The 25,021-nt window shown below is 41.5% G+C and overlaps 1 long non-coding RNA gene across 5 annotated transcripts in view; it reads left to right on the top strand.

Annotated features, from left to right (window-relative positions):
* Window positions 1–24,122, top strand: part of LOC126639536 (uncharacterized) — a 105,496-nt gene extending 81,374 nt beyond the window's left edge. For all 5 annotated transcript variants that reach the window (XR_007628832.1, XR_007628834.1, XR_007628830.1 and 2 more), the window contains one exon: window positions 23,414–24,122. This is a non-coding gene — a long non-coding RNA (uncharacterized LOC126639536). The remainder of the gene's footprint in view (window positions 1–23,413) is intronic.
* Window positions 24,123–25,021: the final 899 nt, after the last annotated feature.

Below are 25,021 nucleotides of genomic sequence, written 5' to 3'. Positions count from 1 at the left end.
TACAGAAAACTGAGTTCTGATTGTCTAAGGATTTTGGAACAACAGGAAATATTCCAAAGCAACCTGAAGTTTCTGTTGAAAAAGCTTTTTAAGTCACAGTTCCAGTGTTCAGGAAGCTGTTTCCTCTTCCACCCACTGCTTCAGGTCTTTAGGTTCCTGGTGAGCTGTATTGCTCTGCAGCCTGGTCCTTCTTCAAACAGTCCCAGATCCATCTCTGTGACTGCAGGGGGAGAAATCCCACCCATGAGGAACAGGCTGGGAAAAGCCCCATCAGGCTGCTCCTGCCTTCATACAAAGATCTTCCACAGCCTCAAGTCCTGTTCTCATGACAGACCTGCCTGGGTATGATGCTGGAAACCCACAGTCTGGTCTTGTAAATAATGGACTTGAAAGGGCTTCTTCCTTCTAATACATTGACTCAATGTCTTCATTAAGATTTATAAACCTGTAATGAATCTGTAATTAGCAGTTGAAAGACAACTTCATAAAATCAATATACTCTAATGTACTTCGTGCAATATGCAGCCTTTTAGCTATATATTGATTTTCTTTCTTATGAATGTTTTATTCCTTGTATTTCCTTTTTGCACAGTTTAATTAAGAAATTAGAAACTTTAAAAATTAAAATTTGCTATGAAAGGAAAATCTTTTATTGGAAATAAAATGGGCTTGTAGTCTTCCAGTATACCTTTATTTTCTAATGGACAAACTGCAAAAAAAAAGAACCTCTCCTGTTTTAGTAAAAAAAGATAATAGTTAATTTACAGGTGTCACATTCAAAAAAAGTGTCACACTGAAAAAAACTTGAATGAAAATATGCTGAGAATTAATTATTTTGGTTAAAACAACTTATTTTTTAAAAAAAGATTTTCATAAACAATTGAGCAATATTCAATTTTAAATAAATACTTCAAAGTGACTGGGATTAGAGAAAACATCAAAATGAAATAATTTCTTACCTATGTTTTAGTGAAAATTTTTGAAATCTTATTTTTTTCTCTCATTTCAAAATGAGAACCTGCATCTGAGTCTCATGAAATGCAGTATCCATTTCTATGCTCAATTGAGTTTAAAGGTTCTTTCTTTTGCTTACAACAGGCCAAAAGAAATTTTTGCTTATAATAGACATTATATTTTACGTAATACAAATTGACATACATTTTAATTGCATAAACACATCAGTCATATTTTAAATGGTGAATAAGCATTCCTTTACAATCTTAACATCTCCCAAATCAAAGCCAGTGACTGAGAAATGGAGAAACCTTCTCTCTTCAATAGATTGCAGGGCATATCAGAAATAGTGTCCACGTTGACTTAGAAGTTGTTGAGAGACAATAAAATGGCCCGATATTCATTGAATAAGCCAGTTTTTAACGGTTGGGGTTTTTAAGTTTTTAAAGACTGTTTACAGCTAGGCACCTGCCCACACACTGGTGTCGAACTTGTTCACCACCAACATAAGTATGAGGATCAAACATTTTGGCGCGCCTGAACAGAGGACTTTGGTGTCCTGATGGTTTGCACTGCAAGGCCTGAAGTTTGGATGTGAAATCACAGATTGGGCAGGGCTCCCACAGAGGTGAGAGATGCTCCTTCACCAGGATACAGGGCAGCTGCCATGTGAAGGATGGGTGCCCAAACGAGATATAGGAATTGCTACATCCTGGGTAGTGTCTGAAGCTCTTGCACACCTAAAAGAATGGGTAAATGGATGCAGTTTTAGGCTCAACACCATTCCCTGTTTTGGTATCAATGTTACGATTTTTCCTCTGGAAAACAAGGGAGTTGGTGAACATAAGCCCTGGAGTGGTAGAAGAGTTTCCCAAAAGCAGGAGAACATATTGGCTGGAGACCTGCTGTGGCCCTAAGCAGCAGTATCTAATCCATCAGGGTCTGTAAAAGAGTAAAAGATGCTTTTTTACTCCATCCTGGGCATATGGGTAGGAATCCAGGTCTACTCATGATGGGATCCTTCCTTCGTTCCCCACAGCATTGCTGAGACATCATCCCCATCTCCTACAAAAGCCTGTCTAAATCCTGACCCAAGTCCCAGGCTCTGGGGGCTGCTATTTTAAACCTGACCATGGGCCTTGTGACATGCCAAAGGAAAAAAAAAAATCTATTTCTGATAATGAATCTTGTTATTTTCCTAAACTCAGAGGAAATCTGCAGCACAGCTGGTGGTCCTGGAGGAGAGTGAAGGAATACCACTTAATGAGAACCTGGTGGGTTAATTAGTCCATTGTATGATGTGGTTAGTCAATAGGAAAGAAACACTCGGAAATTTGGAACGACATAATCATGATTGGCCTTAAGGTAGCAGTGGCCTAATAAGCAGTTAAATGCACCTGAGCAAGAGGGGATGTTTGAGCAAGAGGGGATTAAGAGGAACTGTGCTGATGTGTCCCTGCACAGTTTGAAGCAGAAGAGCTGCAAAAAGGAGTGTATTGCTGAGGCTTTCAGTAGCAGAAGAGGGACTGCAGCATTCCCAGCTCAAGGTGTGATGTCTCCTTGGTGTATTGACCCACAGAGTTTGTGGGTGCACGCAGAGGGGCAGCACATATTGCAAGAGCTAGGAGGAAATAGGGGAAGGAAAGAAAAGATAGGGATCTGAGCTTCAGGTTTGTGTTTCCTTTTGACCTTCTCAGAGGTCCTGAAAGGGTTTTGTCTTCCTCTCTCTGGCTCAGCACCCCGGTCTTACGCACCCAGACTGCCTCCCCTAATAACCTTTTTAAAACCCATGATCTTGCAATCTGTGCTTCTCCTTTTGGCTTTATGACAGTTGTTGTGCTAACTACTCTGTTTTTCTAATTTCTTTTTCTTTTTTTAAAAACATTTGCTTTTTGAAGGTTCATGTATATGGTGTTATTCCTTTCACAGCCAGTTTGCTGTGACCTACTAAGTCGTGTTCAGAGTCATATAGCCCTTCTCATGTGCAGCTCTCTGAATAAGAAATCTGCCACTACCAGCATGTGCTTCCTACTCTGTGCATCTCTCCTTAGGATTTTCTTCTCTCACAGTTCCCATCTCCTCTGACTCAGCTGATTGCTGGGCGTCTTACAGCCATTTCCTGGCCTTGGCCTTGGATCTACAAGGGCTCCAGCTCCCTGCCATTATTCTCCTATTGCTACTGGTTTCATTTCATCTGCTGTCCCAAGCCTGTTGCTATTTCATATAAGCCTGCCAGATTTGCCTGCATGATTGTTCTTTTGTCCAGATGGATGTTTAGCTCAGGCTATTTAGTGCTGATCTGGTTTTTCTATTGCTTTGTGTGTACCCAGGGGAAGAGGTTTTGTATTAAAATTCTCCTGGAGTGCTGAGTCACTTGAACTCTGCTACTGTGTCATGTGCTCGATTGTCTGAGTGCGGGACCTGGTTATGTCATATCTTGCAAAATGTGTTTTCTGCTTCCCCACTGGAGTTTTGCCTGAATGGCTTCCAAATTATCCACCTACCAGAAGCTGGGAAAGTTCTCTCTCATGATGCAATTCCCCTCTTAAGTTTGTTTTGATCATTTCCAAGAACTTATCTGGGATTTGATAGCTGGCATACTTTTTTTTTTGCATGCTTCTCTCTTTCTGTATATTTCTGGGCATTCAGGGGGGTTTGCTCCCCGTGATTTGATCAGCCATGTAGTTCCCAAATGCCAGTTGTTTGTACGTTTTCCCCATCAGATTACTGCCATGTTCCAATGTGCTCAGAGAGGTTCCTCTAATCCAGCAACCTCTTGATTGCACCCTGAAAACCGTGTGTAAATGCTGCTGGTTAGGCTTCCATTAGTGATTCAACATTCATCAGACCCTTCCTGTGGCCTGCTGAGGCTAAGTGCAAGCCCAGAGAAATTCATTATCCACAGCACTTCCCCAAAAGACTCATCTTGATACAATCACCAGCAGACAGTTTTGCCTTGAATGACACAAGTGCTCTGGCTTCACTCACTGGTAATCAGCAGTGACACTTTTTTTTTTCGTTGCGACTCTTCAGTGGTTTTGGGTCGGTGCAGATACCCAAGTATCTGCCAGGCTTTCAGTGTTGTTAGAGGCAGTCTGTGCTGGTTTCCCAAGATGTAACAATCCATTTTCTTTGCAGGCTTGTGACTTCCTTCCTCAGTGACTACACGGCACATTTCTCATGTCTCATTGGCTGCAGAAAAGCTTATTTATAGCATTAGTTCCTCCTCTTGTGCCCCTGTCCATTAGAGTGCTGACCTGCAGCGGCTGCTGTCTCACCCTGAGGACATTCTCTGGCTCTACTTTACCAGATCAGGGTATGCTGGGTTCTATAAACCCCATGCAATGTTTTTTGCGAGAGTTTCTTACTGACTGCATTCATCTGATGGTGTTAGCATGTCTTCATGGCTTTTTGCGTCTCACCAACATACAGCCATACCTTCACAGCCTTACACTGACATTTATTGTTGCTGGGATGTGCTCTGCAGCTGACTCTGCTGTTTGCATGGAAATGAATCAGTTGTTGATCCTGCAGCCTTGTGGTGGGTGGACTGGGTGCAGGGCTGGCAGCCTGCTTTTCCAGGCAGCATGAGGCCTCATCAGACAATTGAATTGACCCAGGTCGTGCTGTGTTTCTCAAATAGCCTTAAATGTAACCTGGCTTTGCTGACCTCCTGACTTCGTCTGTCTGGTCCTCTCCCTTTAACAGATCAGCAGCACTCACAATATTTCAAGAATTACCCCAGATTTAGATTTATTTCTCCAAATGTAACACTATAGTCAATGAAGGTCCAGTCCAGAGAGCTAAAAAAACTCAACCCGCCAATTTTGGGTGCCTGCTTTGAGGCAGAATGGCTGAGTTGCTCTCCTTTCAATTTACATTACTTGTTATGGCAAAGGAGGGAACCCTGTTGTTTAAAACAAGTCTAGAGCTGTCTGAGACCCCCTAGGATATCTGGGACCTCTGCAGTGGCTTGGCCAGTATAGAATCATAAAATCATTAAGAAAAAAATCTTGGAAAATACTTCCAAGATCACCAAGTCCAGCCTTTGCTTGAATACCACCATGCCCACTGAACCATATCATATCACAGTATGACAGAGAGCATCACATGGAGTCCAGAGAGTCAAAGAATCCTAATAATTTAAGTTGGAAAAACCTCTAAGATAATAAAAGGGACATACTCCATAGAACCTAAAATGACACTGGACACATCAGCCTCCACAAACAGGACTCTATACACCTACCCCACATGTAGGCACATAAGATTGGTTCTTAGTACCAGAAAAGTGCCTGGGGCCACTTGAGATGCCCCTGGATGGCCTGCTTGGCCTCCAGTTGCTGTTCCTGGCTGTCTCATAGGGCACCCAGTTTGGGCAGTTACATCTGTCTCATTCATGTTTATAAAGTGCCAGAACATTCTCTCGTCTGATTAATCTGCACCTCTCTCACAAACACTGTTGTTTCTGTAGTGTGTTGTTTCTAACCTTTTCCCCAGTGAGATAATGAAGTTTTCCACACTTTTCTCACCAGTGCTCAACAGGTAACTCTGAACACAGAGTCATTAGCAGCTTCTGCTCTTTTCATGCTTGTGCTTCTTTATTATGCCTTTGTATTTTCTCCCCAGAGGTCACAATTTTCCCTGTATTTTCCTCTTTATTTCTCATTTTCTCCCTGTTCAAAATGAAATGGCCAAAAATCCTCATCTTTCTGTTGTGTGTTGCAACTAATAACATTTAGGCTTCCACAGCTCTGCTACTGAGATTTGTTTGCAAGCTCTTAGTAGCTGAACTATCTAAGAGTGCAATTCATACTCCACAACATGTACTTAGAGAGTGTTAGGGATGCCTCCTCCAGACTTCTTCTTCCTGTCTGTACTTCATCTTCCAAGATTCAAGTTCTTTTATGAAGGGGTGAAGTAGAAAGTTTTTTGTTATGCTAGAGAAAACAGAATGCTGGCAAATATCCTGATAGCCATATTCATGAGGATTATTTCTCACTGTTGATACTGGGGCTCCAGATTGCATGAAAATAAATATTTCCTCTTTTTAGCATGTAGAAAACATAAGTAAAAATGCGCATATGTAATGTTTAAACTCTCAAGTAAGTATTTTATTTGATTCTCAATTGTGTCAAGTAGAGCACTTAATTTCTCCAGCCACCACCTTCAGTCTCTGACCTACATTTGTGACAGCTACTGCATTAAAATGTACAAAAGTAAAAGACAGGAATGGTTTTAGACAGCTTTTTCCAGTTTTTAACTGATGAATAAGAGACTGCTTCTGAATTAGAGACAAATATCACCCAAGCCCAGATTTCCAGTAGGTGTAAATGTGGCTCATAAAAGAGGGGGTTGAAGGACTTCAGGTAAAGGCAACAGCCTCCCCCCTCCTTCCTAGCCCACGCATGTATGTTAATTTAAGAAAAGCAAACATTTGTAAAAGAAAGCTGTCCGGCTACAAATGTTGAGAACATGTGTTTTCCTTGTTGCAGCACAGCCAAAAGAGACAAAGTTCCCTTTACACAGTATCACATTTTGCCAAATTAACAGTAACAGTACTATTAATATTTAATATTTATATGACACTGTCATCAGGAGGCTGATCGGGTCTGATTCTGGCTGTGTGACATGTGCAGACACCAAAAATTATCTAGATTATTTTTATTTGTGTTGAGGAACTGTTGCAATGTGCTACAACCCCATGGAGCCCGCCGAGATGTAGGCCCCATCTCCAAAAGTTAAGGTGCATTTTTAGGACAACTTGCTTTTATAACCAAGATTTTCAAGTAAAGGCCTTCCCTTGTAGTTTTTTTACATGGCATTAAAAACTGAGTTTAAATGTCTAATCAGACAATTATGGAATCTGGTTCTGATAACACCTTTTCAGGATGTTACGGAGGGCTTTTCCCACAGCTGGAGTAGAGCTGCAGAGACAAAAGTGTATATGTTTTTGTTTTGGCATGGAGAACTTGGGCATCATGGAGTTTTTTCTTTGTGTATGGGTATAAGAACATGCTTTTGGACCTCCTGAGAAGCTGGTGAGATGTTTTGCTTTACCGAAACCATGTCAATTTTCCTAAGGATTTGCTAGCCCCATAAATGGTTGTTATCCTAACCCTCTGACTGCTCCGTGTCTCTCAGTTTACGGGGCAAGGTGTGTGATGTTTGCTGGTGTATGAACTGGGTCCTTCCACACAACCACCAAATAAGCAAAGATTAGAGTATTACTTCTTCTAGCACTACCAATCTACCATAAGACATCTCTCAGATCAATACACTTTGCTTAAATTTTAGTATCTTCTGTTTCAAAATGCATAGGTTTGATTTGAGGTTCATCCTGACACTTACTGATGAGGAAAGTTAATCTCTGGCCAACTGGGACAGTTGACCTTCCAGTTCCATGTACCTGTGTAGTCCTAACAGATGTTCCAAATTGCTTCTTCAGGGTGATGGACTGACTCCAGAGCTGGTGTTATTTTGGTAGAGCTTATAACACTGCCCTGACAGAGGCATCCAGGATGGCTCACAGCTACCGTGGGAGCTGCACCCAGGTTATCATGCCTTCTGTGGTCCTGGCTTTGGTGGCCTGGAAAACTCTTTGCTTTTATTTGCCATGGTGAGAAAGAGCCTTGAAGGTTTCTATGAAGCACAAAGTGTAGAGTTTGAAGTCAGGAACATGCAAGCTTTTGGCTTCAAGCTTTGTGCTTTTGACTCTCCTGGTAGCCCCCACTCTCCAGTTTTGATTTGCACATTTGTCTCAGAGTGCCTGAGCTAGATCCAGCCAACTGTTGTGCTCCAGGCAACCAAGCACCTAATGTGCTCCAGCAATCGACAGGAGTTCTGTCCTGGAGACCAGATTAGAGCTGTCCTGAAGTAAAACCACCTGAGGCCTGGGGTGGAGATGCTGAGTGCTTAGAACAAATGGCTTTGTGGCTGTTGCAATTTGCAATAGGATAATCTGGTGCTTCTGTTGCACCACTTCACTTGTGAATGCAGACACAGCCTGAATCTATGTGTGTCTGTAAGGAGCATATACACACATGCAACCTGATTGCCTCTATGTGACAGCCTGTCTCCCAGAACACCAGTGATTCCCTTGGTTTTCAGGAGCCTGGGGATTCTTTGGTGAATAAATTGCAGTAGGAAGATGTGTTTGAAATTTCTATCATCTAGGATCCTTGGCAAACTCTCCTGTGACAATTGCACTGAAGAAAAGTAGGTGGATATATGTGGAAAGTGTTTCTTGAAGCTATATGCAATGACAGTTCACTGCATTTATGTCATTGCTTGAAGAGTTATTTTACTTCCATTGCTTCCAGAATGCTTGCTACAGAGCAAATTCAGGAAAAATAAATAGTGTAAATAAGATAATATTGCACAGAGATTCTCCAAACATTATTTTTCTTAGCCAGCTAAAGGGATATTCTCAGCTCTGAAGACAATGGAAGAAATTTTGTTCTGATCTAAGCATGCCTATCATTCAGAGCCTGGCAAGTTAAAGCTTTGAACATCCAAAGCTCATCTATTCCAGCTCTTCTCTGACTTTATCCATGCTGTGCTGTGATACTGTATAGGCATAAGAGCAAATTTCACAATCAAATTAAATGGTTGGCCTAAATTCTCTCTCTCTCGGGCTGGCTACTTTTAGGCAGGAAACAAGCACTGCCTTCCATACAGTTTGTGAAGAAATACCATGCTGTGCTTCCAGAGTGGACTCAAACACAAATCAGGAAGCCTTGCTCAACTGAGCATTTTGGGTTTATTTTTTGGGTTCTGCTTTTCGTGTTTTGGTGGGGGTTTTGTTTGTTTGTTTGTTTTTAGGACAGAAATGTAATAGTGGTTAGGACTTTTTTTAGGCACTTCACTAGAATTTTACTTCAACTACCAATCCTAAGACTTTAATACATCATCAACAACTTCCAGTCTCTGGCACATTGAGTAACACCTTTCAATTTTAAGCAGTAAACCTGCACCATAGAAATCAGATCAACATATTTTCATACCTGTCAATTCTGATAGGTCTGTCTAATTACAGTGAGATGTAATTGGGCTCCTTGCACCTCTTTCATTCCCTCCAACCCATCCATCTGCTTCTTCACGAAATCAGAGATTTTCACCTCCAAATGGAAATGACCACCTACCAGAGGCCCCTTCTGGACCATTTATTCCATTAGTTTTTTAACCTCATTTGCAGTGCACAGTCAGATATGGGGTAAGAAATTGTCCAAGCATGAGGAGGTGTAGAAAGAAGCCAAAACGTGATTTGTGTAATGCTGGAGCTGAACTAAAGCTGTGAAAAACATAAATATCATCAAATATGTTCAGATTTGAGTAAGCTTTGGATGTTAAGTGTTTTGCCCAAAAGTGGCATTTCAGTGGGCTTAGAACTGTTCCAAAAGTCAGGATAAGCTTGTCATTTATGAAGGTGAGAGGGAGAAAAGACAAAGAGATACATAAAGATAGATTACTTCATTTAAAAGCCACCTGTCTCCTTTCTTTCAATAGTTCATCTGGCAAGGGATTCATTCAAAATGCAAAAAAAGAAGTCTTTAGTTTCCTCACCTGCCAGAGAAGATCTGAACCCACCCTAATCTTCCAGGAACAGTTTCTAATCACCAGGCTGTTCAGTATCCCCAAATGCAGGATGGGGAGAGAGCTGTTTTTTTCAATACCTCTGACAGAGTATGTTCTACTTTGTTTACAATATTGAAATATTCATGAGAGTGATGTCCTGCCTCTCCACTGCAGAACCTAAACACCATGATATAGAGCTGTTCTATCTGGCTTAATGAATATTTCAATATTCTATATAGAGTGGAACAACATCAACAGGAGAAAAAAAAAAAAACAAAAACAACAAAACACAAAGTATTTCCCAGCAGAATATTCCCCTGTGCATCTGCAACCTCCTCCTCTAGGTTCTGATCTCTGCAAGGGAAGTGGGAACTGAACCCCAACTTTTTACCTCCTGGTTGAACTCTACAAACATTGAATAAAGAGGTGGTAGTTCCTGTTTGGGGCGTTTTAAAAACATATTGTATCCATTTTTAAATTGTTTTTTCCCCTAGGAAAGAGGCCAAAGTAGAAATCTATAGCTTTATTATTTTTTTTTAATAATGAAAACCTGTAAATGCTTCATATTAGTTCATTGGGCCTTGGCAGGTTTTGTTCCCAAATTCAAAAATTTCTTACTTTTCATGCCTCCTGACTTATAATTGGTGGGAAAGGATCAGGGGAAGGCAAGATAAATTTGCATCTTGCTAATGTGAAGATCAAAAAGCATTGTTTGGAAAGATGATGTTGGCAATTTTGAACTCCTCATTATGTAAGATCAAATATAGTCCCTTTACAAATTAATAGGGTGTGTTTTTTTCATGTAGAGTTTTTTTACATTTACTGATGGATTCAGAAATTCCACATGAAAGTTGTTTGGTCCGTGAACATGGGGAGCAGACCTTTCAAAGAAGGACTATTTCTGAACACATGCTTTTCAGGCTATTGCTGCTGTTTTAGAAATGACTTGCTGGATTTACTTCAAACCTTAACATAAAAATATCTCTCCTGGCTGTTCACCAAAGTACCTGAAGTTTCAGCCTGTTGGGGGTTGTCCTGCCTCTATTTTTTGATCAAAGTGGGAGTAAGAGGTTCACAATCTGGTCTGTTAAGAACGATGTCTTACAGCTTTAAATGTAACCCTCTTAGTTTTTTTACCATTTTACCTTTCTGGTTAAAATGAGTTGCAATTCATGCCAAAAAATGCCCTGCCAGCACTGAGGCTCCTGTTTCATTGCTTTATTAGAGCTTGAGCTACATGATTAGCCTGAGGGATAGATTCACAAATAACAGCTGCTCAGCTGGGGTGTTTCCCTAATCCATGCCTCTCCCTTTCAGAATCAAAGCCATACTGAGGTACGAGAAAATTATCTCTACCCTACAGAGCTCCATGGAGTGAGTAGGGAAGGGAGTAAATGGGCATGTCTCTGCTGGAAATCTTGTACAGGCTAAGACGAGACAACTGCACTTCACTGATGGAACTACTCTCTGTTGACACATTTAATCTAAATTAATTTTTTCATCTTTATGCAACAAACCCGAACTGTCTGGGGCATTGGAAAAAGCAAGACACAAAAAATAGCTGTAACCAAGCTGTTGTGTGAGCAGTGCCATGGAAGCACTGAGAATGTTTTTAGTGCTAATTATTGTGCATAATAATGAAGTTTATTTATCTTCCTGCTTGGGAAATCCTGTGAGTGTGCTGCATTCATCCATTCCCACCTCTCTGAAATAGGTTTTTCACATCTACTTAGTAATATTTTTCATAAGGAGAGGTAAAATCAACAAAGTAGAATCTAACGGGGAAAAAAATTTCTATTTTCTAGCCATAATGAACCAAATTCTTTTAATGCTAAGACCACTCTTGTCTGTCTGAAAATTTTTGGATTTGTTTGGGATATATTTTGAGACAATAAGAATTATTGGGCTAATTACAGAAAGACTTTCTATCCCTTCACCAGTTGGATTTTTTGAGGTCAGGTCCATAAGGAAAGTAGGGCTGAATGAAGGGGTGAAATACAAAATTGAAGGGAAGAAGGACTTTACTTAATTCTTGGGCTATTGGACTCATGTGAATATTTACCCTTCCTACACACAAGTGTGTTGGTACATAACTGAAGCTCAAGATAAAGCTGAGGGAGCAGATACAAGACAAATGGTTCCTATAAGAGCAATATGCCCAGTACTTTTTTGAATTTTAATGCATCCCTCTCCTGCTAAAAAATTGTTATTGTTATTGTCCCTTCATTACTCTGGAGGTCTGTTTCCTTCAAGAATTCAGAATAAAATATGCCTATGCTAGTGACATAAATGCTGTTTTGTTTCTGGTAACTCTGCAGAACAGTACTTTAGGGAGAGAAAATCAGGATTCTGCCCTTCCTTTTGCCTCATGGAGGGAATATCTGACTAGTTTCTCACCAAGACTTCACTCTGTATAGCTATAAAAATGGTGGAATTACAGTTGTATTTCAGATACTTTGAAGTTTGCACAGTTCAAAGCCTGGTCATGCCCTCTGTCAGCTCAAAGGGAGGTGGGTAAGAGCTGGCACACATCTGTAGGTCTGAGGTATGCTTGTAGGGTCCATGAAAGGCAACTGCAGAAGTTCACAGACCTGAAAGGAGGCTGTGTGGCCACCACTCTGCTTCCTTTTTACCCATGATACTAATTGGTTTCATAAAGGATATAGCTGCTGCCTATGAAACTCTCAGTATCGCTTGTCTTTGTGGTATGGTAGATACACAGGTTTACCTTTTCTTCCTCAAGATGTATTACAATTTTAACAACTGACTTATTGATAATTTTATCCTAGGTATTTTCTACTACTCCTCATTAATTGCAAGGTTTGGAATTTTTAGTTTGAAGTTGGTTGGAGGTTTTTTTGCTGTGTTCCTGTCTCAGGAGCAAATGCAGTGTTGGCCTATTTGTCTTCTGGTGCCCCATTACTTTGGTTGTCACAGCTTGGTGCCCAGTGGTATGCCCGACTCTGTCTGTGGGTGATACTCCTTGAGCTAATTGCTTCTCTTCTGGCTGAAAGAAGAGCTTTAGGTAACTAAGAGCTGCCTCAGAGATGCAAACATTAAGAGCTGAAATTATTCTATTTTTAAAATTTCATTTCTGTGAATTGGTGCATTGAAACAGAGGAGTCTGAAAGCGATGCTCTGGGCTCACTGACGACAGTAGGAATTTTTACATCAGTGTTAAAAAGGTTCAAGACTCCTCCTCTGAGAGCTCAGAATAGTCCTTGCTAGATTTCAGGTATTTTCCCAATTAGGCCCTGTTTAAATATAGATCTGTTTCTCTAAGTGCCATTTGTTATAGCCAGGCATTAACAACAGAGAGACACGGAGCTGTCACACAGTGTACAGGACGCACCTCCCTCCTGCCCTGCAGCAGCCCCCCAGGGGTCTGTATGGGCATATGGCAAGAGATTGCCTTCTTCAGTGAAGCTGATTCACCTAATCCTTAAGTGAAATAACACCACACAGAGCAGACTTGTTTAAGCTGCGTATTTGTTTTTTACTTTACAGCTTACAATTAGAGTGGAGCATATGGCAATGCAGATGAGCAGTCAAGGTCCAGACCCCTGGGATGAGTGTAGCTGCAGTCCTACCTCGGTGAAAGCAAATGACTTCTGCCAGAGATGACTCTAGTCCCAGGAGCCATCTGCTTCCTTGCTGGGGAGAGCTGTGTTGGCTGCACAGAGCTGGCTGCTCAGAGAAGCACAGACATGGAGCCAGCAGTGTGCTAGGAAGTACAGGGAGCAGCACCACCAGATCTGCTTTTGAGTGCCTGCAGTAGTGCCTAGAAGTAGTTGAACCCAGGCTATAAATCAGTAGTTTTCTGCAATATCCTGGGGCAAGGGGATGAAGAAAAACAAGACTGTTTCCAAAAGGTCACATTTCCTTGCACTTCTACTAAAAGCTCTTTCCTTGTTACTCGGTGGGCTGCCATCCCACTCAATCCAGAAGTAACATAATAATAATAATAATGACAATAATAATAATAATATCTCAGATCTATGCTCTGGCTGGGGACATTTACATAGACAATTCACATTTCAAAAGGATATTTGCTCTAATTCTGACCTTTCAAAGATCTACCTTTGGAATGCTATGTACCATAACACTCCTACCAGGTGAAAAAACCCAGCATGGGTTGTTTGCCTGCTTTAGCTGCCTGAAAGAACTGTCTGTTAGTTCACTGACCTAAGAAGGAAGAACTCCTAAGTCTTCCACGGTTTTGATCATCAGAGCTATTTCTGCTCACTCTTGCTACAGACATCATTCTCCTATCAGTATTTAATTCCCATGCCGTCCGTGGACTGTGTCTTGTGCCTCTTGCCCCAGCGGGTATCAGGGGACACCAGTTGTGTCAGTGTGGGATATCTGTTGTCCAGGGCAACTCCACTCTTCTGGTCTCTGGGTCAGGTTTTCCCCACCACATGTGGGGGAGGAAGGAAGGACCCTCAGGTGTTCCTTCTGCTCTGTGTGTGGTCTCACTACCACTTTACCCTGTGGAAGTGGCTGGTGAGATGCACAGCAGTGTGACTGAGTGCAGCTACTTTGAGAAGGGCCATTGCAATATGGAATTTATCCTGTGTTTATCTAAATGACAGCAACTGCTCAATGTTACTAAAGGACAGAGAGCATCATTTACAAAGGAGAAGGATGGTATGACTATAAATCCTACGGAATAATGGGATTTGTATGGGGGAAGTGTCTAATCCCTTTCATAATAAACAGGTTTATGAATGACAGATGTGGATAAATAATGAATACTTCCAATTCAGCATCAAGGACTGAATGAGCAGAAGAAAATGCAGTTGCAGCTCTGACTGAATTTTAAACACTATTTAAAATCTCAGAGTTCAGCTTGAAGAAAACCTATTTGATTATCCACTTCTGTTTATGCTCGTTACTTCATTAGTTTTAAATACTTAGAATTCTGAAGACACAACTAAAAGCAGAGATGGGCTGAGAACAAAGAAATGCAAACAACTAATCAGATTTCATACTTTATCCAAAGTGTTCTCTAAAGCTGTTTCACTATGAACACTCAAGCACAAGTAGTGGAGTGTTAATTGAGTTGAATTGAGTGTGAATGCACATATCAGTCTTGTCAGCAGCAGCAAGGCCAAAGATACAACAGTGAGGAATATTATATCCAGAGAAAAAATTAGTTCAAGAGGTACCCTGGGCTGGATGAGTTCTCCAAAGCATGTAATATGCTTGGGATTTGAGCACATCTGGTAAAGACAGAAATTAGAAAAGAGACTAAATTTTTCTTATTAGGTCATCTACTCAATCTCCTTGTCAGTGTAGCATCCTTCTCTGAGATATTCCCTTCAGGGTTAAAATTTCAGTGTTTTATTAATTCTAATTTGAGGATTTTATCTGCACTGACACAGTGAATAATTAACTCAAGGAACTCCTTGCTGAAGGTTAGCCTTGGAGCAAAGCGCTCAGTAGTGTTTTAAAAAGGCCTGGATGCATTTGTTAATAGCATCTGCACCTGCGCTACTGGCAAATGGAACAGGGACTATCAATCTGGCACTACCTGGTCTCAAGACAATTATCTTAATGGTATGTTATAGCTGGATTACGAGACATTTGTATCAGTGTCTAAAGCATCTCCCAGTTCACTTAGAGGCAGGAAATCGGGTTTTCTAACTGAGCTAATGCATGAGGTTTTCCAGGTTATCCATCAGCAGTGTAGCTAAACTGTCTGTGTCAGTGCAGCAATAAATATGAATGCAATCATGTTAAGGGTTGCACAGCGTGATTAAACCCGCTGCACGCTCAGCACAAAAGATGTCCTCGGACCAGTCTCACAGTAGATGGGTCACATCTGCCATGCACTGTGGCAGGGAATTATAGAGAGGGTCCCTGGCTGGGGTGAGCTGCTCCCGACTGCGGGCAAGGTGAGGGGCTGCATTCACACCAGTAATTTAAATGGTGTCAGGGAACTGTTCTAGGAACTGGAACTTGATCATTTGTGCTGTGAAAAATACCCTTCCCCCATCACTGTTGTCTCAGTTGTCTTGGCTCAAATCAACTGCCTCTTAAACTTCCACTGGCCATGGTTTGGGGAACAGCACAGGACATGGATCCTTCTTCACATGGAGCCTGAGTGTAGACACCCTACTCCACAGGGCAGACCCGCATCCAAAAAGCTGAGAAACGACTTTGGGAACATGTGACATGCTGATACAGGTGTGGTTTAGGGTGCACCATCCCCAAACCTGCAATCAGGGACCTCTGGGCTTGGGTCCAGCCCTTGGACTGCTCACTGCAGGCCTGGAGCACCCAGGAGCAGAGCGTGAGAGGAGCAAAGCTTATGCGAGTTCACAGGAGGATTTTTGGATGTGCGTGCTGTCAGGACGATGTTGCCACCCTTGCACGCAAGGTCCCATGTGGGTGGTTCCTGCCTCTGTCTTTTCACAGAGCTTTTCACACTTGCTTGACTACCACAACCGTCCACATCATCCTTTCTGTTCTCTGGGTTTGTACCAATACAGATCTCTGTATCAAAGAAAATTACAGGTGTTGTTCCTTTGCTCTTTTCCATAGCCATGCCTGAAATACACCCTTTCCAAAAAGGCCTATGCACCCCAGTTCAAATATAGAAGAGTGTAACTCAGCATTCAATTACATAAAAAAATTAATCTCTCTACATATGTAAATAGGGAGGTAAAGGTAGGGCAAAAGAACAAAACTAACGAGATAGTTAAGGTACTTCCATGACCTTCCTTTCCCATAACAACTGAAGTCCTGATTGTGGCCTTATCCCAACAACACTTCTGTGGCAAAAGGAGAGGCAACAGGCAGGAAGAAATACAAATTGGTGAAGGAATGGCAGTAGATCCAGCTTGCCCGAGGCTTGTTCACCAAAGCACTGCAAGTGGTGTGTAATTGACCCACATACTCCTGGGTGCTGTAACTGAATAAGCAGCTATAATAAAAAAAAAAAGAGCCACACATTCAGAAGACAATATTTTGCAGTTCATTTCAGGGGATTATATTTGAGATTTCTATTTAATAAAACCCCTTCAAACCTATAATGTCATATAAAGTGATGTGTAGGACTCAGAAAAATAGTTACCACTGAAGTGTTTTAGGGCTAGTAACCCGGACCACCTACAATTATTGGACTGAAAAATGTCCAAGTTCAGTTTTCAAAATGCTTCTCTAAGAGTAGCCTGCATGCCATATGTCTGCAAATGTTGCCTTCTACAGTACATACAGGGAAATCCAACAGCCTTGGAAAGCTCATATTTCATTTGATGCTGCTGCTGTGTTTATAAGAAACAGATGAAAAATAATGATCTGATGGCAGAATATGATTTATAGCTTTATGTGTAGGGTGGGATGAAAACCCTGCCTCCTGGCAGACAGTCCCTTGTCCTGCATCTTTCCAGTCGATTTCAACTTGGTGACAAACATCTAAAAGCAGTGGAACTAGAGCTGACTGAGTTTTACATTTAGGAAAGGCTGGGAAGTGGCCAGATAACCTAAAAATGATTTTTGACTGGAGAATCTAGGAGCAGACAGAAGCATTTCCGTTAGTCTTCTGCATTGCATTTCACTTTTAACTGCATTTTGGTTTTGGTTTAGCCTGCAATTGCTGACTTTCTGCAGAGCTGACAGAGATGAAAAGTCAAACCAGCACTCTGGTTTGGATATTTCGAGTGTGAAATTGGCACCAAATCTCAAAAAGAAGCAAACGCGGAGATTTGGAGTTGCAGACAGTGACAATACAAGTCTCTAGAACTCACTGAGGTGTCCAACCTTGAATGTCTGTCCAGAACTGAGACCAAGCTTACATCAGCTGTGATATAAGAACAATCAGAGGGGCTTCATTTTCAGTTTTCCAATGGAAAAAGTGTGTGATATGTAAGTTTATATCAAATCTCCAGTCTTGTTCCCTGCAGGATGATGATAATTAAATGGTTTCAGGCAGGACAAGTCACTTGCAAGCCCAGTTTTTGGCTTTGCATAAGATGTAAGATCCAGCACCTCTGAATTTCAGAGCTTTTAAATATCTAAGACATCCAGAACCTAACTGCCTTCAAATGACTTCAGTGGGAGTTACATATTTCCCTGTATTTAAAGATCTGGCTGAAGCAATATAGAAAAATGGTTCTTCAGTTCTGAAACTTCTTCAAATTTTAAAAACCTATTTCTTTTTCAAATTGTGAACCATGTAAATGTGGCTTGGCAAAACTTTGTCATATAATGAAAGCCAAGGATAAATTTGGGTTTTATTTTTTCATACTTTCCAGCATCAGTGGTAACTTTGATAATTGGATATGGTTTGGCCCCATTCCTAATCCTGATAAAGAGCAAAGATACAAATTCATGAATGTTTTTAGAGAGTATAAAAGAAATCAGCTACACCAATGGCTACTGTATAGCAGAGTGCACTGAAAGGTCTTTTACAAAAATATTTCAAGTCTGGAGGAGGGAGACATGTTTTCATGACTTGTAATCCCACCTATTGCAAAGTGAACGTTTCCTCCACTGCTTTTATTCAGGGCCTAAATCAGTGACTCTCATATGACCACAGACATGAACGAGTACCAGTGGATGAATAGGATGACTCCTGAACATCAGCTGAACTGATCTGTCTCTGTAGGCTGTGGTACAGTCACTGCTTCCTCAAAGTCCAAGAAGGAACAGTTCCCTTTTGCAAGTAGTTCCCCAAACTGACCCAAGGTCACAAAAAACCCCTCATAGTATTGTCAAAACAGAATAGGAATGAACTGCTCAACCAACCTAGACATCATTTATCTTTAATATTGGTGCTCCTGAGGCCTCAAGTCCCAGTGTAGCTGTGTATAAGGTGCAAAGTACAAGGCCCTGTCCTATGCTCATACAATGCAACAAATCAACATTTCAGGATCATCAGTCACTGGAAATCTCCACTCTGAACTAAATCCAATCCTGCCTCACAGATATCATCAGTGGTAGCTGATCTCTGGTAAAGCTCTATCTAAATCACAGATGCAGTTATGCTCAGTGGCATAAGCCACAAAACCAAAGACATAAATGGCTTGAAGGCAGAATTGCTATTTTCCTGCACTGTGGTGTTTGCTGTAGGTCAGGGTGAGGGCGTATCAGCATGGACACCATAGGGCAGCCTCAAGCTCACCAAGAGGCAGTTAGAACTGGAGGAAAAACCCATGTACAAGGTTGACTGGTGCAGAGTATCTGGAGGCATTCCCACAAATATTGAAAACCCTATTCCCAACCATCCAAAATCCTCCTACACTGAAACACTCAAACATGCAAGCAAGCAAAACAGGGGCAAAATAAAAGTAACAAATGAGTGTTTAAGGTTTCATTTTTTTTTGTTGTTCATTTGGAAAAAGAAGAAAATTGCTACAACATGACAACAAACTTTCTGTGAATATTTTTCTTTGTATATCTTGTATTTTGTTTCCAGATGAACAGTACACTCTTTAATTAACAAGGCTGGGAAACATTGTCCTGAGGTCAGAGCAGCGATAAAAAGTGTACAGCTCTGGATTCTGCGATGAGACACAGGTTCTGCATCTGCCAAAAGCCTATGTGTGATATTTGGCAAGTCACTTCACAGCTCCCCTATATCTGTGGCCATTTTTCTTCTTCAGTGTTTGCACATATACTTGGGGCATCGGAGGAGTAATGAATTACAAGCACGGTCTCATGTTTGAATAGTCACAAAATGATTAATGCTTGGTATTTGAGCCACTGGACTGAAGTCATGCAAACATGCAAAGTGATTTTTAAGAAGCAGTTTTTATGCAGATAAACTATAATTGATACTTACTGGCCTTGAGATTTTTGAACTTTTGGCTGTGTCTTCAGTAATTGCAAAGGTAAAACACAGACCAGAAAACAGACAGTTCAGAAAGCACTGCCACCATTAAAATGACAATATCTGATTATAAGACTCAGTGGGTCAACTCAGATAAATGACCAAAAATGACCTAAAAATGAAATAAATAAATAATTTAAAAAAGAAGGAAGAAAGAAAATATCTCAAATTTTCTTATTGCTGTTGGAAGGTATCTCATCTTTTTCATTTAATGCAAGAGCTCCCTGTCCCTGGAAGACTCCAGCATCACCCACTAGCACTGCTGAAGTGAAGGTCGTGCCTGCCTTTCCATTAAAAATCCCTCTGTCTCCCTCCCTTCCCTGTTTCCCAGCCTTTTTCTGCCCAGAGTTTTATAACTCAGCTGTAAGAAATTGCTTCTGGCTGAAACTTGGCAGCAAAAGTCTGATTTCAGGCCAGGAATGATCCCCCTCCCCTTCTGATTTTCAAAACCCTTTTCTTTTGGTCAGATTTGAGGCGCAGAAGAGCAGAGCGGAGGGGGAGGCGGCGCGGGGCGCTGGGCACGGGAGCTGGCTGGCTCCGGCTGCTTTCATCATGCTTCAGCAGTTCTTTATTTTTCCAGCTGAAATAAGGGTGATTTCTGCATAATGTGGCAGGGATATTTTTGTGTATGTGTTTGTGTTTAAGCATAAAATGGCTGAGTCATTTCTTCTCGAAAGCGATTTTACTGTGTGAGCCGCTTGCTTCCTTTCTGGTTCTCCTTCATTTTTCTTTGTGTTAATGTTTAAAAGGAAGGTCCAAAATAACATGCTCCTCCTTTGGGTCAGCAAAAACAGCTTCACAAATGCTTGTATGTGCTCCGGCAGCGCTGGAGCTTAAAAGAAATATTGAAATGATTATACTGATACCATTGTCACAGCAGTGACACACTAAAGACCTGGGAGTACTTTAGATGGTTTTCTTTGGATTACGAGAAGTGATTGAAATCTCAGACTAAAATCTTGTCTTGTTGTGTGAAAAGGCAGTGAGGACAAGTTCTGATTTAAAAGCCACCAGTCCAAAAAAAAAAGGAGAGACAAAACACGAGGTGAGAAGGTGCAGGGGCTCAGGGTAATGACCTCCATAAAGTCACCCAGTGGCTGTTGACACCTTTAAGCCCAGCAGCAGCAGCAGCATTGGGAGCACTGTAACATAGCCAGGGGCCCACTACTGGTATGTTTTTTGTGCTAATGTTATATTCATGACTGCAATAATACAGGAACATGGTTGCTGCTGGGTGGTGCTCACACAAGGAGAGGTGATGCTGATGTTAAAGATGTCTGTGCAGCTCCCTCTGTGTGTGCTGATTCTATGCCAAGTCCCAGCAGCTGGTTTTTCTGCTCTGAGCAGTTTGTGACCCCAGTACTGAACATGCACATCCAGCCTTCATGTGACTTGAAAATGCTTCTTTCCTCTGGTGCATTTATGAGGGTTTTCTAGAAGGACATAACTGTCCAAACCTGCTGTGACACAGAGCAGGTACTTGAGGAGGATCAGCTCATGTGTCAGGTTAGTCCATGGTGTAGCACACACCATGTTCAAGTGCACATGTTCCTCTCTAGACCTGGGAGTGCTAATCATAAAATCACAAAATGGTTTGGGTTGGAAGAGACCCTAAAGATCATCCACTTTCAACCCTCCTGCCACAGCCAGGGATGCCCTTCCATAGTTCAAGGCCCCATCCAACCTGGCCTTGAACACTTCCATTAAGCCACATATCCAAATAAATTACCAATTAATGACCAGCAGTGAAAATACTGGAATCAGTGATTTCCTGTGTGGTGTCAGAGGGTGAGGGACAAGCCCTGATTTGCTGGATCTGTGGTTGTGCTTTCCACAGCTGTGAAAGCATCTTACCTGCTGCTTGCCCAGCTCTGTCCCACTGTCCCTGCAGCTGTTCTCTGACATAAGAGTGGGACTTCTGGGACATCAGCCTTTATGCCCAGCACTGCACCTACCATGCACTGAAAATGATCTCTAGGCCCCATGGAAAAATTAGTATGTGGTCATCTAATTAAAGCTTATACACAGTGGAGCCAATTATGGTTGCCCTGGCAACTTTAGTTCTGGTATTTCCAAACTTCAGGCAGTCTTGGGAAGTCCTTTGCTTCTGTTCAGCCTCTTGTGTTTTGTTTGTTTATTTGCATCTGTGTGTTTCCCTCTGCCTGTAATCACACCACCTCCTCCTCCTCCACATCCCCTTGTAGTCTGCAGCCTCTTTTCCTCTCAACTCCCACATCTTCTCCTCCCTGACATTTGGATGTGGAGAAATCTGTGGTTCTTGTTTCCAGTCTTTGGAGCCATAAATATCTGGGGTGGAACTGGAGAGCACAGCTTGGTTGACCCCTGCATGTGTTGCTGCCCAGGGCATGGCCTGTGTGGAAGGACCTACTACTGAATCCAGCTGACTCAGCAGCTCTGAGAGGAGTGTGTGCAAAAGGAGATGTCTTAGAGATTTTCATGGAGAGCAGCAGAAAGCATATTCTTCCTCTCTTAGTGAACCCTGAGTCAAAGACCCTGCTTCTTGCTGTGAGGGGTGCTGCATATCCCTCAAGCCACTACCATAGCTTGTGGTTTGAAATACGCCTTTAAAGGGATTTTTTTAAAAGGCACATCTGCATGAAACTGAGTATCCAAATTTTCCCATGTGCCTGTTGATGCACATGTGAAGAAATCTGTTGAATTTTTTTTTCTTTTTACATAACACCAAAATCTCCTGCAGGCACAAGGCATGGATGTGGCAGATACTTTAATTCATATGGCATACTTTGTAAAATAAGATATGTATGAAGGGGATTATCTACACTCTCCTGTGAGTAGGCTCAGGTAGCCACTTCTTAGAGCTGTCTCTTAGTTGCAGGATCACTCTGTAATTGCAGTAAAGATCTCTGCAGTCCTTGCGTTTGGAAGGGGCAGCTGTTGAAGACATGAGGATTCAGCCTGGATTCATCCAACCTGAGTTTAGGCACTTTATTAATATGCCTAGATTACGGTTATGGTCATCAGAAGGCTTCCTCTGCAGATGATGGAGCATATCCAGAAAGTCCTTGGATTGACATCCCGAAGAGAACTCTGCCTTCTCTTTAACAGCTGCACAGCTTCAGCTCCTGACTCAGTGCATTTGTTAAATATTTAGAGAGTCTTCCTGCCCAGCTCATGTGCTTGGACAGAGAAGGGGAAGGCAGCCTGGGGGGAAGCTGTGAGCAGACACAGCCTGACAATGGGTTTCAAAGCATGAACGGAGCCATCCCTGTGGGCTGACATTCTGCACAGCTCAGAGGTGGTACTTTGTTCATTTTACCTCTTGATCAGAACTGCTGGGCTTCTCACTGGCAAACCCTCCTATCTTGGGAAACTGGGCTACCAGCCTTGGGCCCTCAGAAATTGTGAGTCAGGTATCAGAACAATTGTGTGACAGCTTTAAAAGCAAGGAGGTGTTAAAAAAAAAAAAAAAAAGAAAATGGGAAAGGAGAGATGGTTGTATGCTCCTGAAGTACCTTTCAGGTTTGAGTAAGGTTCATGTTTTCCAAGCTTTGTCCTGCAACAGTGAGGTCTGGAAACTTCATTTTCTCCAAGGGAAAGCTGAGATTCTTGTGCTGTGCATGTTTTCAGGAGCAGGGCCTTTAAGAAAAAAATGCAATAATGTGAGATGTAATAAAAAACTTTGAGGTTGGCAGTCTTGCAGGAGAGATGTCAGGCTGTGGCTCTGTGAAAGCAACAATGATGAGCGAAGCACAGAGTGTTGGTCTGAACTTGAACTCTTGTGCTTATACCAAAATGAGCTATGTGTCTTATGCCAGACTTGGTCTATAAGAATGTTGAATTTTCTCTTTTTCTATGTGTTTAAAGCTCATGAATTTTCCTTAACATCCCATCCAGAAATCCCAACACAGTTTTTGATTATTTAAAGAAGAAAAAAAGGTCACTAAACCACTGCTGCTCTATGTGGACAACTGAAAACTATTCCTTCTCCCTTATTAATTGATATTGGCACTGTATGTATTGGATGTGGTTTTAATATCCTTTTCCCTTTTCCTTTTTTTCCAACAGGAGTGGCCAAACCAGCTATCCTCACTCAGCTCCTGTGTCATTTGTGGGTGGAAATTAACAGCTTCTGCAGCTGAGCAGGGCTGAGACAATGAGAGGAGTCGGGATGTCACTAAGAGATCATGTCCTCGTAGGAACTGTTCTATCCCTAGTGCAAAACCAGAGCTGTCCCCACATGCTATCTGCTCACCTTTATTCCTGACCTGCTGCAGGCTAAATTCCTGGTGGAAGGAGAACAAAGAGAATAAAATGTAGTAGTTTAGTGGTCAGTGCAGTGCTCAGTCAGACAGGAGAGGCAGCGATGCTGCACAACCCCCATGAAGTTTGTGCCTGCATCCACCCCTACAGTGCTGTACTTCTCTTTAAACATCTCTTCCCTGGCCTCTCTCAAGCTGTAATTGGTAAAGAGCACTTTAAACATGCTCCAACTGGCAGTAAAATTCTACTTTTAAAATATTGGATGGTGCAGCTTATTTGTATGTTTTGAACAATAGCACACGAGAAATTGTAGATGCTTTTGAGAAAAATTGCATTGTGAAAAGCCTCAGAGAATCTCTTCATGACCATTAGGATTTAATTATGGAAGGCAGAAGAGGAAAAAAAACAAAGGACAGTAAGTAATGGATTGTTATATCGTTATGAGTCATATTGCCTCAGAGGTTTTGTTTTCAGCTGATGCTGTGTGTATCATTATTAAGTTATTTTATTATTGAATTTGCACTGACTCCTTATGGTAAATTTGACCTTAAAAATTACCAGCTTGGTACCCATGAGATGTGTGTAAAACATGAAAAATATTGATTTAAAAAGGTCCAGTAACAAGAATAGAAATGTTAAAGTAATGTAGAAGTAATTTTTACACATGTTAAATCTAAAGATAGGGAAAGCCTTGTGAATTTACTGGGAAAAAACCCACACCTCATTACCTAAAAGACAAGATATCCTGCACAAAGAAAAGTAAAAATTATAAAGGATCAGATTTGTGGCTTCTAAAGAAAAAAAACAAAACAAAACAAAACCCAATGAGCATACACACAAAACCAAAAAAAAACCCCAACAAATAGCTCCCTCTGAAATAAAAAACCAAAAAACCAAACCAAACTAAACCCAAAAACTTAAGAAAAAACATGTTCTGAAAATTAGGAATATTAAAGTGTGAAGTCCTATTTCAGTCTAGATCTATATGAAATGCTTTGCACTCATACCACTGTGTACCCCCTCTACCTAATTTCTAATCTTAAAGCAAAGTTTTCTCTCTCTCAAAGAATCTCACTTTGCGTCCTTCTTTATTATTTCCCAGCATGTATCTCCCATTCTTTGGTCTCCCCTCTGGAACATTGCCTGTACATTTTTTTGAGGAAAGGGATTGTCTCATTATGTGCTATACGGACTCGAGCACCACAGATCTCCAAAGGGTCTAATTCCCAGGGAAAGTTCCTGCCAAATTCTTTGCTGGTGGCCCACTTGTGATGTCAGTTTTCAGCTCAGGACTTCATTCGTTGTTGCAAATCCAACTTCTAAAGCGATGCTCAGGCTTTCTGGGAGCCCCACTGATGAGGGGTGGAGGTCAGGCTACAGACAAATGGGAATGAAAGAAGGGAAAAAACTGGA

This window comes from Myiozetetes cayanensis, unplaced genomic scaffold, assembly GCF_022539395.1.
Source record: "Myiozetetes cayanensis isolate MyiCay16 unplaced genomic scaffold, myiCay2020 scf1, whole genome shotgun sequence".
Lineage (NCBI taxonomy): Eukaryota > Metazoa > Chordata > Aves > Passeriformes > Tyrannidae > Myiozetetes > Myiozetetes cayanensis.
Note: the sequence above shows the minus strand (reverse complement) of the source record. Positions and strands in the feature narration are given on the sequence as shown.